Consider the following 15,000-nt stretch of genomic DNA (forward strand, 5'->3'; position numbering starts at 1 on the left):
TCCCGCGATGCGTCCGATACACAGATGGTTCCAAGGCGGCCGAGGAGCCTCACCGCATAGCAATCGGGGGTGCGAGGCGAGGGATGGGGCGGGAAGGCCCCAACGGCTAGACGGAAGAGGCTTCAGGGCCGCCTAGGAATGGTCCAAGCATCGGACACGCTTGGGGCGACTACCAGTGACAGCCCCCTATCCCGCGATGCGTCCGATACGAAGATGGTTCCAAGGCGGCCGAGGAGCCTCACCGCATAGCAATCGGGGTGCGAGGTGGGGGATGCGGCGAGATGGCCCCAACGGCTAGACGGAAGAGGCCACAGGGCCGCGTCGGAATAGTCCAAGCATCGGACGCGCTTGGGGCGACTACCAGTGACAACCCCTTATCCCGCGATGCGTCCGATACGAAGATAGTTCCAAGGCGGCCGAGGAGCCTCACCGCATAGCAATCGGGGTGCGAGGTGGGGGATGCGGCGAGATGGCCCCAACGGCTAGACGGAAGAGGCTGCAGGGCCGCCTCGGAATAGTCCAAGCATCGGACGCGCTTGGGGCCACTACCAGTGACAACCCCTTATCCCGCGATGCGTCCGATACGAAGATAGTTCCAAGGCGGCCGAAGAGCCTCACCGCATAGCAATCGGGGTGCGAGGTGGGGGATGCGGCGAGATGGCCCCAACGGCTAGACGGAAGAGGCCACAGGGCCGCCTCGGAATAGTCCAAGCATCGGACGCGCTTGGGGCGACTACCAGTGACAACCCCTTATCCCGCGATGCGTCCGATACGAAGATAGTTCCCAGGCGGCCGAGGAGCCTCACCGCATAGCAATCGGGGTGCGAGGCGAGGGATGCGGCGAGATGGCCCCAAAGGCTAGACGGAAGAGGCTGCAGGGCTGCCTCGGAATAGTCCAAGCATCGGACGCGCTTGGGGCGACTACCACTGCCAACCCCTTATCCCGCGATGCGTCCGATACACAGATAGTTCCGAGGCGGCCGAGGAGGTGGGGGATGCAGCGAGATGGCCCCAACGGCTAGACGGAAGAGGCTGCAGGGCCGCCTCGGAATAGTCCAAGCATCGGACGCGCTTGGGGCGACTACCAGTGACAACCCCTTATCCCGCGATGCGTCCGATACACAGATAGTTCCGAGGCGGCCAAGGAGCCTCACCGCATAGCAATCGTGGTGCGAGGTGGGGGATGCGGCGAGATGGCCCCAACGGCTAGACGGAAGAGGCTGCAGGGCCGCCTCGGAATGGTCCAAGCATCGGATGCGCTTGGGGCGACTACCACTGCCAACCCCTTATCCCGCGATGCGTCCGATACACAGATAGTTCCAAGGCGGCCGAGGAGCCTCACAGCATAGCAATCGGGGTGCGAGGCGAGGGATGCGGCGAGAAAGCCCCAACGGCTAGAGGGAAGAGGCTTCAGGTCCGCCTCGGAATGGTCCAAGCATCGGACGCGCTTGGGGCGACTACCAGTGACAACCCCTTATCCCGCGACGCGTCCGATACACAGATAGTTCCAAGGCGGCCGAGGAGCCTCACCGCATAGCAATCGGGGTGCGAGGCGAGGGATGCGGCGAGAAGGACCCAACGGCTACACGGAAGAGGCTTCGGGGCCGCCTCGGAATGGTCCAAGCATCGGACGCGCTTGGGGCGACTACCAGTGACAACCCCTTATCCCGCGACGCGTCCGATACACAGATAGTTCCAAGGCGGCCGAGGAGCCTCACCGCATAGCAATCGGGGTGCGAGGCGAGGGATGCGGCGAGAAGGACCCAACGGCTACACGGAAGAGGCTTCGGGGCCGCCTCGAAATGGTCCAAGCATCGGACGCGCTTGGGGCGACTACCAGTGACAACCCCTTATCCCGCGACGCGTCCGATACACAGATAGTTCCAAGGCGGCCGAGGAGCCTCACCGCATAGCAATCGGGGTGCGAGGCGAGGGATGCGGCGAGAAGGACCCAACGGCTAGACGGAAGAGGCTTCGGGTCCGCCTCGGAATGGTCCAAGCATCGGACGCGCTTGGGGCGACTACCAGTGACAACCCCTTATCCCGCGACGCGTCCGATACACAGATAGTTCCAAGGCGGCCGAGGAGCCTCACCGCATAGCAATCGGGGTGCGAGGCGAGGGATGCGGCGAGAAGGACCCAACGGCTAGACGGAAGAGGCTTCGGGTCCGCCTCGGAATGGTCCAAGCATCGGACGCGCTTGGGGCGACTACCAGTGACAACCCCTTATCCCGCGACGCGTCCGATACACAGATAGTTCCAAGGCGGCCGAGGAGCCTCACCGCATAGCAATCGGGGTGCGAGGCGAGGGATGCGGCGAGAAGGACCCAACGGCTAGACGGAAGAGGCTTCGGGTCCGCCTCGGAATGGTCCAAGCATCGGACGCGCTTGGGGCGACTACCAGTGACAACCCCTTATCCCGCGACGCGTCCGATACACAGATAGTTCCGAGGCGGCCGAGGAGCCTCACCGCATAGCAATCGGGGTGCGAGGCGAAGGATGCGGCGAGAAGGACCCAACGGCTAGACGGAAGAGGCTTCGGGTCCGCCTCGGAATGGTCCAAGCATCGGACGCGCTTGGGGCGACTACCAGTGACAACCCCTTATCCCGCGACGCGTCCGATACACAGATAGTTCCAAGGCGGCCGAGGAGCCTCACCGCATAGCAATCGGGGTGCGAGGCGAGGGATGCGGCGAGAAGGACCCAACGGCTAGACGGAAGAGGCTTCAGGGCCGCCTCGGAATGGTCCAAGCATCGAACGCGCTTGGGGCGACTACCAGTGACAACCCCTTATCCCGCGACGCGTCCGATACACAGATAGTTCCGAGGCGGCCGAGGAGCCTCACCGCATAGCAATCGGGGTGCGAGGCGAGGGATGCGGCGAGAAGGACCCAACGGCTAGACGGAAGAGGCTTCAGGGCCGCCTCGGAATGGTCCAAGCATCGGACGCGCTTGGGGCGACTACCAGTGACAACCCCTTATCCCGCGACGCGTCCGATACACAGATAGTTCCGAGGCGGCCGAGGAGCCTCACCGCATAGCAATCGGGGTGCGAGGCGAGGGATGCGGCGAGAAGGACCCAACGGCTAGACGGAAGAGGCTTCAGGGCCGCCTCGGAATGGTCCAAGCATCGGACGCGCTTGGGGCGACTACCAATGACAACCCCTTATCCCGCGACGCGTCCGATACACAGATAGTTCCGAGGCGGCCGAGGAGCCTCACCGCATAGCAATCGGGGTGCGAGGCGAGGGATGCGGCGAGAAGGACCCAACGGCTAGACGGAAGAGGCTTCAGGGCCGCCTCGGAATGGTCCAAGCATCGGACGCGCTTGGGGCGACTACCAGTGACAACCCCTTATCCCGCGACGCGTCCGATACACAGATAGTTCCGAGGCGGCCGAGGAGCCTCACCGCATAGCAATCGGGGTGCGAGGCGAGGGATGCGGCGAGAAGGACCCAACGGCTAGACGGAAGAGGCTTCAGGGCCGCCTCGGAATGGTCCAAGCATCGGACGCGCTTGGGGCGACTACCGTTGCCAACCCCTTATCCCGCGATGCGTCTGATACACAGATAGTTCCGAGGCGGCCGAGGAGCCTCACCGCATAGCAATCGGGTTGCGAGGCAGATTATTGGGAAGGGAACCCCCTGGGATGCGGCTCAAGCAGTGCCCAAAGGGACTGGAATGCGGAATCACATCGAGAGACCCAAATGCTATACGAGGGCTCAAATCGAATTATCGATTTGGCCACGACATGGACGCATCGGAACGACTACCTTTGCCGAACCACTCGCAATTGCATCCATACCGAAACCAATAGACATTTCCGTTAGAGCCCTCGCATAGCATTCGGGAATCTCGCATGCCCCTCTAAATCGACCAATGCTGGCGCTCAATGAAAATCCGAGCGCTACCACCGTTCGAGCGCCAGCATTGGTCGAGTTAGAGGGGCACGGGGGAGAATGCTCCAGTCAACACCTCCCCTATATAAGTTATTTGTCCGATTCTCGCACAACCGTAGTCTGCCTCGTCGAATCAAACAACGGTCCCAGATTCCGACTTCCGTTCCGTAGAGACCCAAAAGCTAGATGGAGGCTCGCAAGAAAGAGAGTCGGCGCATAGCAATCGGGTTTCTCGAACGTTTAGGGACCGAGCTCACTTGCGGATAGGGCAAAATCCGCCAAGCAACCCAAAAGCTAGACGGGGGCTCGAATCGAATCGCCTAGGCGGCCACAACAACGACGTGTTGGATCGACTACCAGTGCCAAACCATTCAGCAAGACTAGTCTGTGTCGAGGCCGGATAGAGATTCTCAGAGAGCGCCCGCATAGCATTTAGGAGACCTGCCGCGTCCCTCACACTCGACAAATGGTGGTGCACGTTTATAAATCCGAGCGATCCCAACCCTTTCAAGCACCAACATCGGTCGAGATAGAGGGGCACGGAGGGGGCTGCGTGAGACAACACAGTCCCCTATATAAGTTATTTGTCCGATTCTCACACATCCGAAGAATGGTCATCAAATCGGACAACAGCCCAAACTTCCGACTTCCGTCCCAGAAAGCCCAAGAGCTATCTAAAACGTTCATGGCCGGAACTCGATCGCGGCTATACCAGTCCGCCAAGCAACCCAAAAGCTAGACTGGAGCTCTAGTCGAATCACCTCTGTGGCCATTGCAAGGACGTGTTGGAGCGACTACCATTGCCGAACCATTCCGCAGGTCGAGTCCATACCAAGGCCGCATAGAGATTCACGATGAGCTCCTGCATAGCAATCAGGAGACTTGCCGTGTCCATCACAATCGATAAATCCTGGTGCAAGATTTTTGCATCCGAGCGCTCCAACCAGTCGAGCACCAGCATCAATCGACATAAACGGGCACGGGGGGAGGATGCTCGAGAACACTACCTCCCCTATATAAGTTATTTGTCCGATTCTCAAGCGGCCGAAGTCTGGTCATCGAATCGGGTCAAAGACCACAACTTCCGACTTTACCCACAATGCAAGTCATCGAATCGAACATCGGCCCCCGAGTCGGACTCCATGCGTATGTCAGGTCATCGGACCCAAATTCCGCCTTCCTGCGCATGGCGGGCCATCAATATCAACTCGGTCATCGGACCCAAACTCCGCCTTTTTGCGTATGGCACGCCTTCAAATCGGTCATCGGACCCAAATTCCGCCTTCCTGTGCATGGCGGGCCATCAACATCAACTCGGTCATCGGACCCAAATTCCGCCTTTCTGCGCATGGCACGCCATCAACTCGGTCATCGGACCCAAATTCCGCCTTCCTGCGCATGGCAGGTCATCGGACACAAATTCAGACCTCGCCAATATGCCTACGTATCGAATCGGTCATCGGACCCAACTTCCGACTTCATCCATACTGTAGGGTCTTTGAGGTTGGCGCGGTGCGCTCAACCCAGGGAGTCGACCCATCGAAGCATACACCTCCCCTATATAAGCTATTTGTCCGATTCCCACACTTGTGTAGTTTGCACCTCTGACCAGGACATCGACCCCAACTTCCGAACTCGACTGCAACGACGGCACCAGCGCCTTGGTGCGCACCTTGCGACGCACAGTCCCAACATTCGCCTTCCTGCACATGGCAGGTCATCGGACCCAAATTCCGACCTCGCGAGTATGCCTACATATCGAATCGGTCATCGGACCCAACTTCCGACTTCATCCATACCGTAGGGTCTTTGAGGTTGGCGCGGTGCGCTCAACCCGGGGAGTCGACCCAACGAAGCATACACCTCCCCTATATAAGCTATTTGTCCGATTCCCACACCTGTGTAGTTTGCACCTCCGATCAAGACATCGACCCCAACTTCCGAACTCGCCTCCAACGACCGAACCAGCGCCTTGGTGCGCACCTTGCAACGCACAGTGCCAACATTCGCCTTCCTGCACGTGGCAGGTCATCGGACCCAAATTCCGACCTCGCGAGTATGCCTACATATCGAATCGGTCATCGGACCCAACTTCCGACTTCATCCATACCGTAGGGTCTTTGAGGTTGGCGCGGTGCGCTCAACCCGGGGAGTCGACCCAACGAAGCATACACCTCCCCTATATAAGCTATTTGTCCGATTCCCACACCTGTGTAGCTTGCACCTCCGATCAGGACATCGACCCCAACTTCCGAACTCGACTAAAAAGACCGCACCAGCGCCTTGGTGTGCACCTTGCAACGCACAGTGTCAACATTCGCCTTCCTGCACATGGCAGGTCATCGGACCCAAATTCCGACCTCATGAGCATACCTACTAATCGAATCGGTCATCGGACCCAACTTCCGACTTCATCCATACCGTAGGGTCTTTGAGGTTGGCGCGGTGCGCTCAACCTGGGGAGTCGACCCATCGAAGCATACACCTCCCCTATATAAGCTATTTGTCCGATTCCGACACCTGTGTAGTTTGCACCTCCGCTCAGGACATCGACCCCAACTTCCGAACTCGCCTGCAACGACCGAACCAGCGCCTTGGTGCGCACCAAAAGTGCGCACTTTTGGAGGGCACTTTTGTGCGCTCCAAAGGTGCGCACTTTTGGAGGGCACTTTTCTGCGCTCCAAAGGTGCGCACTTTTGGAGGGCACTTTTTGGAGGGCACTTTTCTGCGCTCCAAAGGTGCGCACTTTTGGAGGGCACTTTTTGGAGGGCACTTTTCTGCGCTCCAAAGGTGCGCACTTTTGGAGGGCACTTTTTGGAGGGCACTTTTCTGCGCTCCAAAGGTGCGCACTTTTGGAGGGCACTTTTTGGAGGGCACTTTTCTGCGCTCCAAAGGTGCGCACTTTTGGAGGGCACTTTTTGGAGGGCACTTTTCTGCGCTCCAAAGGTGCGCACTTTTGGAGGGCACTTTTTGGAGGGCACTTTTCTGCGCTCCAAAGGTGCGCACTTTTGGAGGGCACTTTTTGGAGGGCACTTTTCTGCGCTCCAAAGGTGCGCACTTTTGGAGGGCACTTTTTGGAGGGCACTTTTCTGCGCTCCAAAGGTGCGCACTTTTGGAGGGCACTTTTGTGCACTCCAAAGGTGCGCACTTTTGGAGGGCACTTTTCCTGTGCTCCAAAGGTGCACACCTAGGTGAGCACCTTCGACCACACCTTGTAGCACACCAAACTCTGACTTTCGACTTCATCCGCAATGCAGGGTCTTTGAGGTTGGCGCAATGCGCACAACCAGGGGAGTCGACCCATCAAACCCAACACCTCCCCTATATAAGCTATTTGTCTGATTCTCATACATGCGTAGCCTGCAGGAGCAATTAGGACATCGACCCCAACTTTCGGCTTCTAAACGAAAACAAGGTCTTTGAGGTTGGTGTAATGCGAACAACTAGGGGAGTCAACCCATCAAACCCAACACCTCCCCTATATAAGCTATTTGTCTGATTCTCATACATGTGTAGTCTACAGGAGCAATTAGGACATCGACCCCAACTTTTGACTTCTTAACGAAAACAAGGTCTTTGAGGTTGACGTAATGCGCACAACCAGGGGAGTCGACCCATCAAACCCAACACCTCCCCTATATAAGCTATTTGTCCGATTCTCATACATGTGTAGCCTGCAGGAGCCATTAGGACATTGACCCCAACTTTTGACTTCTTAACGAAAACAAGGTCTTTGAGGTTGGCGTAATGCGCACAACCAAGGGAGTTGACCCATCAAACCCAACACCTCCCCTATATAAGCTATTTGTCTGATTCTCATACATGTGTAGCCTGCAACAACGATTAGGACATCCACCCCAACTTCTGAATTCGTCTGCGTTGACCGCACCAAAGGTGCACGCCTTGGTGCTCACCAAAATCCGACTTCCGACTTCTTCTGCTATGCGGGGTCTTTGAGGTTGGCGCAGTGCGCACAACCAGGGGAGTCAACCCACCGAATGCAACACCTCCCCTATATAAGCTATTTGTCTGATTCTCATACATGCGTAGACTGCAGCAATGATTAGGACATCCACCCCAACTTTTGACTTCTTAAACAAGACAGGGTCTTTGAAGTTGGTGCAGTGCACACAACCAGGGGAGTCGACCCATCAAACGCAACACCTCCCCTATATAAAGCTATTTGTCCGATTCTCATACGTGTAGTCTGCAGCAGCGATTAGGACATCGACCCCAACTTCCGAATTCGTTTGCATTGACCGCACCAAAGGTGCACGCCTTGGTGTGCACCCTGGAGTGCACTTTGGTGCTCACCTCGGTGCACACTTTGGTGTGCACCTCGGTGTGCACCAAAGGTGCGCACCTTGGAGCGCACCAAAGGTGTACACTTTGGAGCGCACCACATAGGGTCTTTGAGAGGTTGGCGCAGTGCGCACACCAAGGTGGGTGTTGAGGTGCGTGCCGAGGTGGGTGGGTGCTAGGGTGCGCTCCATGGTGGGTGCCAGGGTGGGTGCGTGCTAGGGTGGATTCCAAAGAGGGTCATAGGGTGGGTGCCAAGGTGGGTTGGTGATATAGTGGGTTCAAAGGTGGGTACTAGGGTGGGTTCCAAGGTGGGTCACAAGTTGGGTGCCAGGATGCGTGGGTGTTAGGTTGGGTGCCAAGGTGGGCTCCTGCGTGGGTGGGTGCTAGGGTGGGTTTCAAGGTGGACGCGAGGGCGGGTGCCAAGGTGGGTAACAAGTTGGGTGTTAGGATGGGTGAGTGCTAGAGTGGGTGCCAAGGTGGGTGGGTGCTAAGGTGGATGCCAAGGTGGTTCACAGGGTGGGTGGGTTCTAGGGTGAGTTCCAAGGTGGGTCACAGGTTCAGTGCTAGGGTGGGTGTCAAGGCGGGTGTCGAGGTGCCTGGGTGCTAGGGTGTGGATGCCAATGTGGGTCATAGGGTGGGTACTAGGGTGGGCTGCAATGTGGGTGCCAAGGTGGGTAACATGCTCGGTGGGTTCTAAATTGGGTGCCAGGGTGGGTGTGCACCCACCTTGCCCGAGGTGGGTGCCAAGGTGCCAGTGTGGGTGGGTGCTAAGGTGGATGCCAAGGTGGGTGAGAAGGTGGGTGATAGGTTGAGTGGTAGGATGGGTGGGTGCCAAGATGGGTCACAGGGTGGGTGCAAGGGTGGGTAGGTGCTAGGGTTGGTGTCAGGGTGGGTGGGTGCTAGGTTGGGTTCCAAGGTGGGTGCGAGGGTGAGTGTCAAGGTGGGTCACAGGTTAGGTGCTAGGATGGGTGAGTGCTAGGGTGCAAAGGTGCCAGGGTGGGTGCTAGGATGGGTCGATGCTAGGGTGAGTGGCAAGGTGGGTCCACAAGTGTCAAGGTGGGTGCCGAGGTGGGTGCCAAGTCGGCGACTGCTATGGTGGATGCCAAGGTGGGTCACGGGGTGGGTGCCAAGTTGCTAGGTTGGGTTCCAAGGTGGGTGCCAACGTGGGTGCTAGGGTGCGTGGGTTAAAGGGTGTGTCACAACGTGGGTGCCAGGATGGGTGCGCACCCACACTGGCCAAGACGGGTGCGGGTGCAAGGTTGGGTTCCAAGCCCGGTCACAGGCTGGGTGCTAGGATGGGTGGGTGCCAAGGTGGGCACCAGGGTGGGTGCACCCACCCTGGCCAAGGTGGGTCACGGGGTGGGTCCTAGGGTGGGTAACGGGGTGGGTACTAAGGTGCGTGCCAAGGTGGGTCATAGGGTGGGTGCCAAGGTGGGCACCAGGGTGGGTGTGCACCAACCCTAGCCAGGGTAGGTCACGGGGTGGTTGTCGGGGTGGGCGTCAAGGAGCCAAGGTGGGTGGCAAGTAGCCAAGTTGCGTGCCAAGGTGGGTGTCGGGGTGGGTGCCAAGGATCCAAGGTGGGTGCCAAGGAACCAAGGTGGGTGTCTGGGTGGGTGCCGAGGTGGGAGCCAGGGTGGGTCCCAAGGTGAGTGCAAAGGTGGGTGCCAGGGTCAAGGTGAGTGCCAATGTGGGTTCCAAGGTGCCAGGGTCAGGGTGAGTGCCAATGTGGGTTCAAAGGTGCTAAGTTGGGTGCGAGGTTGGGTGCGAGGGTGGGTGGGTGCCAAGGTGTGCTAGGTGGAAGCCCGGGTGGGTCGGCATCCCATGGGTGTCGAGTTGGGTGCCTGATGGGTGCTTCTTGTCAAGTTTTAGTCGTCGGGACTCATTTCGAGCCTTAGAGGTCGTTTCTTGTCCGGTTGCCCTGTCTTCGACCTGGGAACCCAATTTTGGTCCTCGGGTCCCATTTTTTTTTGTCTCGCATCCCACTTTTGGCCTGTGGCCTTTTCGGGGTCGATTCTCGTTTTGGGCATCAGAGCATGTTTCTTCTCCTAAAACCCAATATTTGTTTATTAAGTCTCGGAACACATTTTTGTTCTCGTGGACCCATCATGGGTCTTGGAACGCATTTGTGGTCCTTGGGTCCCATTTTGCATCCCGAAACTTGTGTTTTGGTGCTTGATCCCTATTTTGGGTGCCCACCTTGCACCAAGTGCGCACCCGGGGCAAACCGAGCGCCTTGGTGCACCGGGGCAAGATCGAGCGTGCACCCGAGGCGCCCCGAACATGCACCAAGGTGCACTCGGCCCACATGTGAGCGCAGGTCGTTGCGCCCGAGGTGGTGTGTGGGCACCGCGTTGCAGACGGGACACTGCACGCACACGACGCCCCCTCCAGGTGCACGCACGTAGGCCGGGCCGGGTGCACACCCGACGCCCTAGCAAGGTGCGCGCACCCGGGCAGGGCTCACACTTGGCGAACGGGGCGCACTTCGCGAGGGAGGGTGTGCACCTCGACGGGGGTGGGTGGCCGGGGTGGATTCGCACGTGGGTCGCGGTTTGCTAAGTACACACTGCGACAAGCTCATAACGGGTGCGATCATACCAGCGTTAGTGCACCGGATCCCATCAGAACTCCGCAGTTAAGCGCGCTTGGGCCGGAGTAGTACTGGGATGGGTGACCTCCCGGGAAGTCCCGGTGTTGCACCCTTTTTTAGTTTTTCGCCGGGCGTCGCAATGCTATTTGAATAAACCTTTTGCCCGTTTGCGTTCTCGTCGGGGCCGGGCCGGGCCGGGGTGCGCTGCCCGCACTACCGCGCGCGCGGGGGCGACACCGAGCGCGCACCCGAGGCGCCCCGAGCACACAGGCCACGGTGCAACCCGGGCGTTGTGCGCGCACCCCGGTGCGCCCGAGGTGCTGCGCGCGCACCCAGGTGAAATCGGTGTGCACCTCGGCCAGTGCGCGCTCGGTCGAGTCGCGCACGTTGGCCAAGGTGCACGGTGATGTTTCTTACTCTAAGGTTCCGCACCAGACGCCCGGGACAGGTGAGCGAAGCTGGGCGGGGCCGGGTGCGCGGCCGGGGCAGGTGCACGCAGCTGGAGAGAGCTTTGGAGCACACTTCGGAGCGCACCAATGATGCGCTCCATTCAAAAGTTTCCTGAAAAGGCAAAAAAAGTTGAGATTATAGAATTTCCCACTTGAGAGATTGTAAAAAAAAAAAATTTAAAATGAAGGAAACGCGGGTGCCAAGGTGTGCGCAGCCCAGCCAAGGTGTGCGCACCAAGGCGCCCACCCTGGCGAAGGTGCACGCAAGGTGCGCACCCGAGGCAAACCGGACAATTAACCCAACTTTCGACTTCGCGCGCACCTTGGAGCGCACTTCGGAGCGCTCCTTGGTGCGCACCAATCTTGGGCACCTCGGAGTGCACCATGGCGCCCACCAAGGTGCGCACCCGGGGCAAACCGAGCTCCGACTTCGTGCGCACCTTGGAGCGCACGAAAGGTGCGCACCATGGCGCCCACCAAGGTGCGCAGCCCAGCCAAGGCGTGCGCATCAAGGTGCGCACCCTGGCGAAGGTGCGCACCCGGGGCAAACCGAGCTCCGACTTCGTGCGCACCTTGGAGCGCACAAAAGGTGCGCAACCCAGCCAAGGTGTGCGCACCCCGGTCAAACCGAGCTCCGAATCGTGCGCACCAGAGGTGCACGCCATCGTGCGCACCTTGGAGCACACTTCGGAGCCCTCCTTGGTGCGCGCCGATGTTGCGCACCTCGGAGCGCACCCGGGGAAAACAATGCAATTAACCCGACTTTCGACTTCGTGGGCACCTCGGAGCGCTCTCGGGTTCGCACCTCGGAGCACACCGAGGTGCGCACCTTTGATGCGCTGCCTTCACCAATTTCCAGAAAAGGCAAGAAAACATTGAGAAGGTGTGCGCACCGAGGTGCCCACCCTGGCGAAGGTGCACGCGAGGTGCGCACCCGGGGCAAACCGGGCTCCGACTTCGTGCACGCCGCACCTTGGAGCACACTTCGGAGCGCTCCTTGGTGCGCACCAGGGCGCGCAACCCAGCCGAGGTGCCCACCCCGGCGAAGGTGCACGCGAGGTGTGCACCCGGGGCAAACCGGGCTCCGACTTCGTGCACGCCATGGTGCCCACCGCGGCGAAGGTGCACGCGAGGTGCGCACCCGGGGCAAACCGGGCTCCGACTTCGTGCACGCCGCACCTTGGAGCACACTTCGGAGCGCTCCTTGGTGCGCACCATGGTGCCCACCAGGGCGCGCAACCCCGCCGAAGGTGCACGCGAGGTGCGCACCCGGGGCAAACCGGGCTCCGACTTCGTGCACGCCGCACCTTGGAGCACACTTCGGAGCGCTCCTTGGTGCGCACCATGGTGCCCACCAGGGCGCGCAACCCCGCCGAAGGTGCACGCGAGGTGCGCACCCGGGGCAAACCGGGCTCCGACTTCGTGCACGCCATGGTGCGCACCGCGGCGAAGGTGCGCACCCGGGGCAAACCGGGCTCCGACTTCGTGCACGCCGCACCTTGGAGCACACTTCGGAGCGCTCCTTGGTGCGCACCAGGGCGCGCAACCCAGCCGAGGTGCCCACCCCGGCGAAGGTGCACGCGAGGTGCGTACCCGGGGCAAACCGGGCTCCGACTTCGTGCACGCCGCACCTTGGAGCACACTTCGGAGCGCTCCTTGGTGCGCACCATGGTGCCCACCAGGCCGCGCAACCCAGCCAAGGTGTGCGCACCAAGGTGCACGCGAGGTGCGCACCCGGGGCAAACCGGGGTCCGACTTCGTGCACGCCGCACCTTGGAGCACACATCGGGGCGCTCCCGGGTTCGCACCGGCGTTGCGCACCGTGGTGGGCACCTCGGAGCACACCAAGGTGGGCAGCGAGGTGCGCACCTTTGATGCGATGCCTTCACTAATTTCCATAAAAGGCAAAAAAAAAACGAGATTTTAAAATTTCCGTTTTGAAAGATAGTGAGAAAAAGGGAATGCTGGTGCCATCTTGAGCCCGCCCTGGTGCGCAGCCCAGCCAAGGTGTGCGCACCAAGGTGCCCACCCTGGCGAAGGTGCGCGCCCGGGCAATTAACCCAACTTCCAACTTCGCGCGCGCCAGGGTGGGAGCGCACCCAACAACCGGGCCTGGGAAGAGCCAATGCGAGAAACCCCACCAAACGCTCTGACAAAAAAAGAGGGGGCGCTCCAGTAACCCCGCTTCGGAGCGCACCCTGGGCAAACCCAGCCAAGGTGCCCACCCCGGCCAAGGTGCAGGCGAGGTGCGCACCCGGGGCAAACCGGGCTCCGACAACGTGCACGCCGCACCTTGGAGCACACTTCGTAGCGCTCCCGGGTGCGCACCTCAGAGCACACCAAGGTGGGCAGCGAGGTGCGCACCTTTGATGCGCTGCCTTCACTAATTTCCAGAAAAGGCAAAAAAAAAAGGAGATTTTAAAATTTCCGTTTTGAAAGATAGTGAAAAAAACGGAACGCGCGTGCCATCTTGAGCCCGCCCTGGTGCGCAGCCCAGGTAAGGTGCCCACCCTGGCAAAGGTGCGCACCCGGGCAATTAACCCTACTTCCGACTTCGTGCACGCCAGGGTGGCAACCGGGCCTCGGAAGAGCCAATGCGAGAAACCCCACCAAACGCTCCGACAAAAAAAGAGGCGGCGCTCCAATAACCCCGCTTCGGAGCGCAGCCGGGGCAAACCCAGCCAAGGTGCCCACCCCGACGAAGGTGCACGCGAGGTGCGCACCCGGGGCAAACCGGGCTCCGACAACGTGCACGCAGCACCTTGGAGCACACTTCGAAGCACTCCCGGGTGCCCACCGGCGTTGCGCACCGTGGTGGGCAGCGAGGTGCGCACCTTTGATGCGCTGCCTTCACTAATTTCCAGAAAAAGGCAAAAAAAAATGAGATTTTAAAATTTCCGTTTTGAAAGATAGTGAAAAAAAAGGAACGCGGGTGCCATCTTGAGCCCGCCCTGGTGCGCAGCCCAGGCAAGGCATGCGCACCAAGGTGCCCACCCGAGGTGCACACCCGGGGCAAACCGGGCTCCGACTTCGTGCAGGCCGCACCTTGGAGCACACTTCGGAGCGCTCCTTGGTGCGCACCATGGTGCCCACCAGGGCGCGCAACCCAGCCAAGGTCTGCACACCAAGGTGCCCACCCCGGCGAAGGTGCACGCGAGGTGCGCACCCGGGGCAAACCGGGCTCCGACTTCGTGCACGCCATGGTGCCCACCGCGGCGAAGGTGCACGCGAGGTGCGCACCCGGGGCAAACCGGGCTCCGACTTCGTGCACGCCGCACCTTGGAGCACACTTCGGAGCGCTCCTTGGTGCGCACCATGGTGCCCACCAGGGCGCGCAACCCAGCCAAGGTGTGCGCACCAAGGTGCACGCGAGGTGCGCACCCGGGGCAAACCGGGGTCCGACTTCGTGCACGCCGCACCTTGGAGCACACATCGGAGCGCTCCCAGGTTCGCACCAGCGTTGCGCACCTTTGATGCGCTGCCTTCACTAATTTCCAGAAAAGGCAAAAAAAAACGAGATTTTAAAATTTCCGTTCTGAAAGATAGTGAAAAAAACGGAACGCGGGTGCCATCTTGAGCCCTTCCTGGTGCGCAGCCCAGGCAAGTTGTGCGCACCAAGGTGCCCACCCTGGCGGAGGTGCGCGCCCGGGGCAATCCGGGCTCCGACTTCGTGCACTGCATGGTGCCCACCAAGGCGCGCAACCCAGCCAAGGTGCCCACCGCAGCGAAGGTGCACGCGAGGTGCGCACCCGAGGTGCAC

The 15,000-nt window shown here is 60.1% G+C and overlaps 1 non-coding gene across 1 annotated transcript; it reads left to right on the forward strand.

Moving 5' to 3' along the window:
- The first annotated feature begins 10,785 nt into the window (after positions 1–10,785).
- Positions 10,786–10,904, forward strand: LOC131866373 (5S ribosomal RNA). Its single transcript, XR_009364991.1, has one exon. It is a non-coding gene; the product is annotated as a 5S ribosomal RNA (ribosomal RNA).
- Positions 10,905–15,000: the final 4,096 nt, after the last annotated feature.

The sequence above is a fragment of the Cryptomeria japonica genome, unplaced genomic scaffold (genome assembly GCF_030272615.1).
Source record: "Cryptomeria japonica unplaced genomic scaffold, Sugi_1.0 HiC_scaffold_141, whole genome shotgun sequence".
In the NCBI taxonomy this organism is placed as follows: Eukaryota; Viridiplantae; Streptophyta; class Pinopsida; order Cupressales; family Cupressaceae; genus Cryptomeria; species Cryptomeria japonica.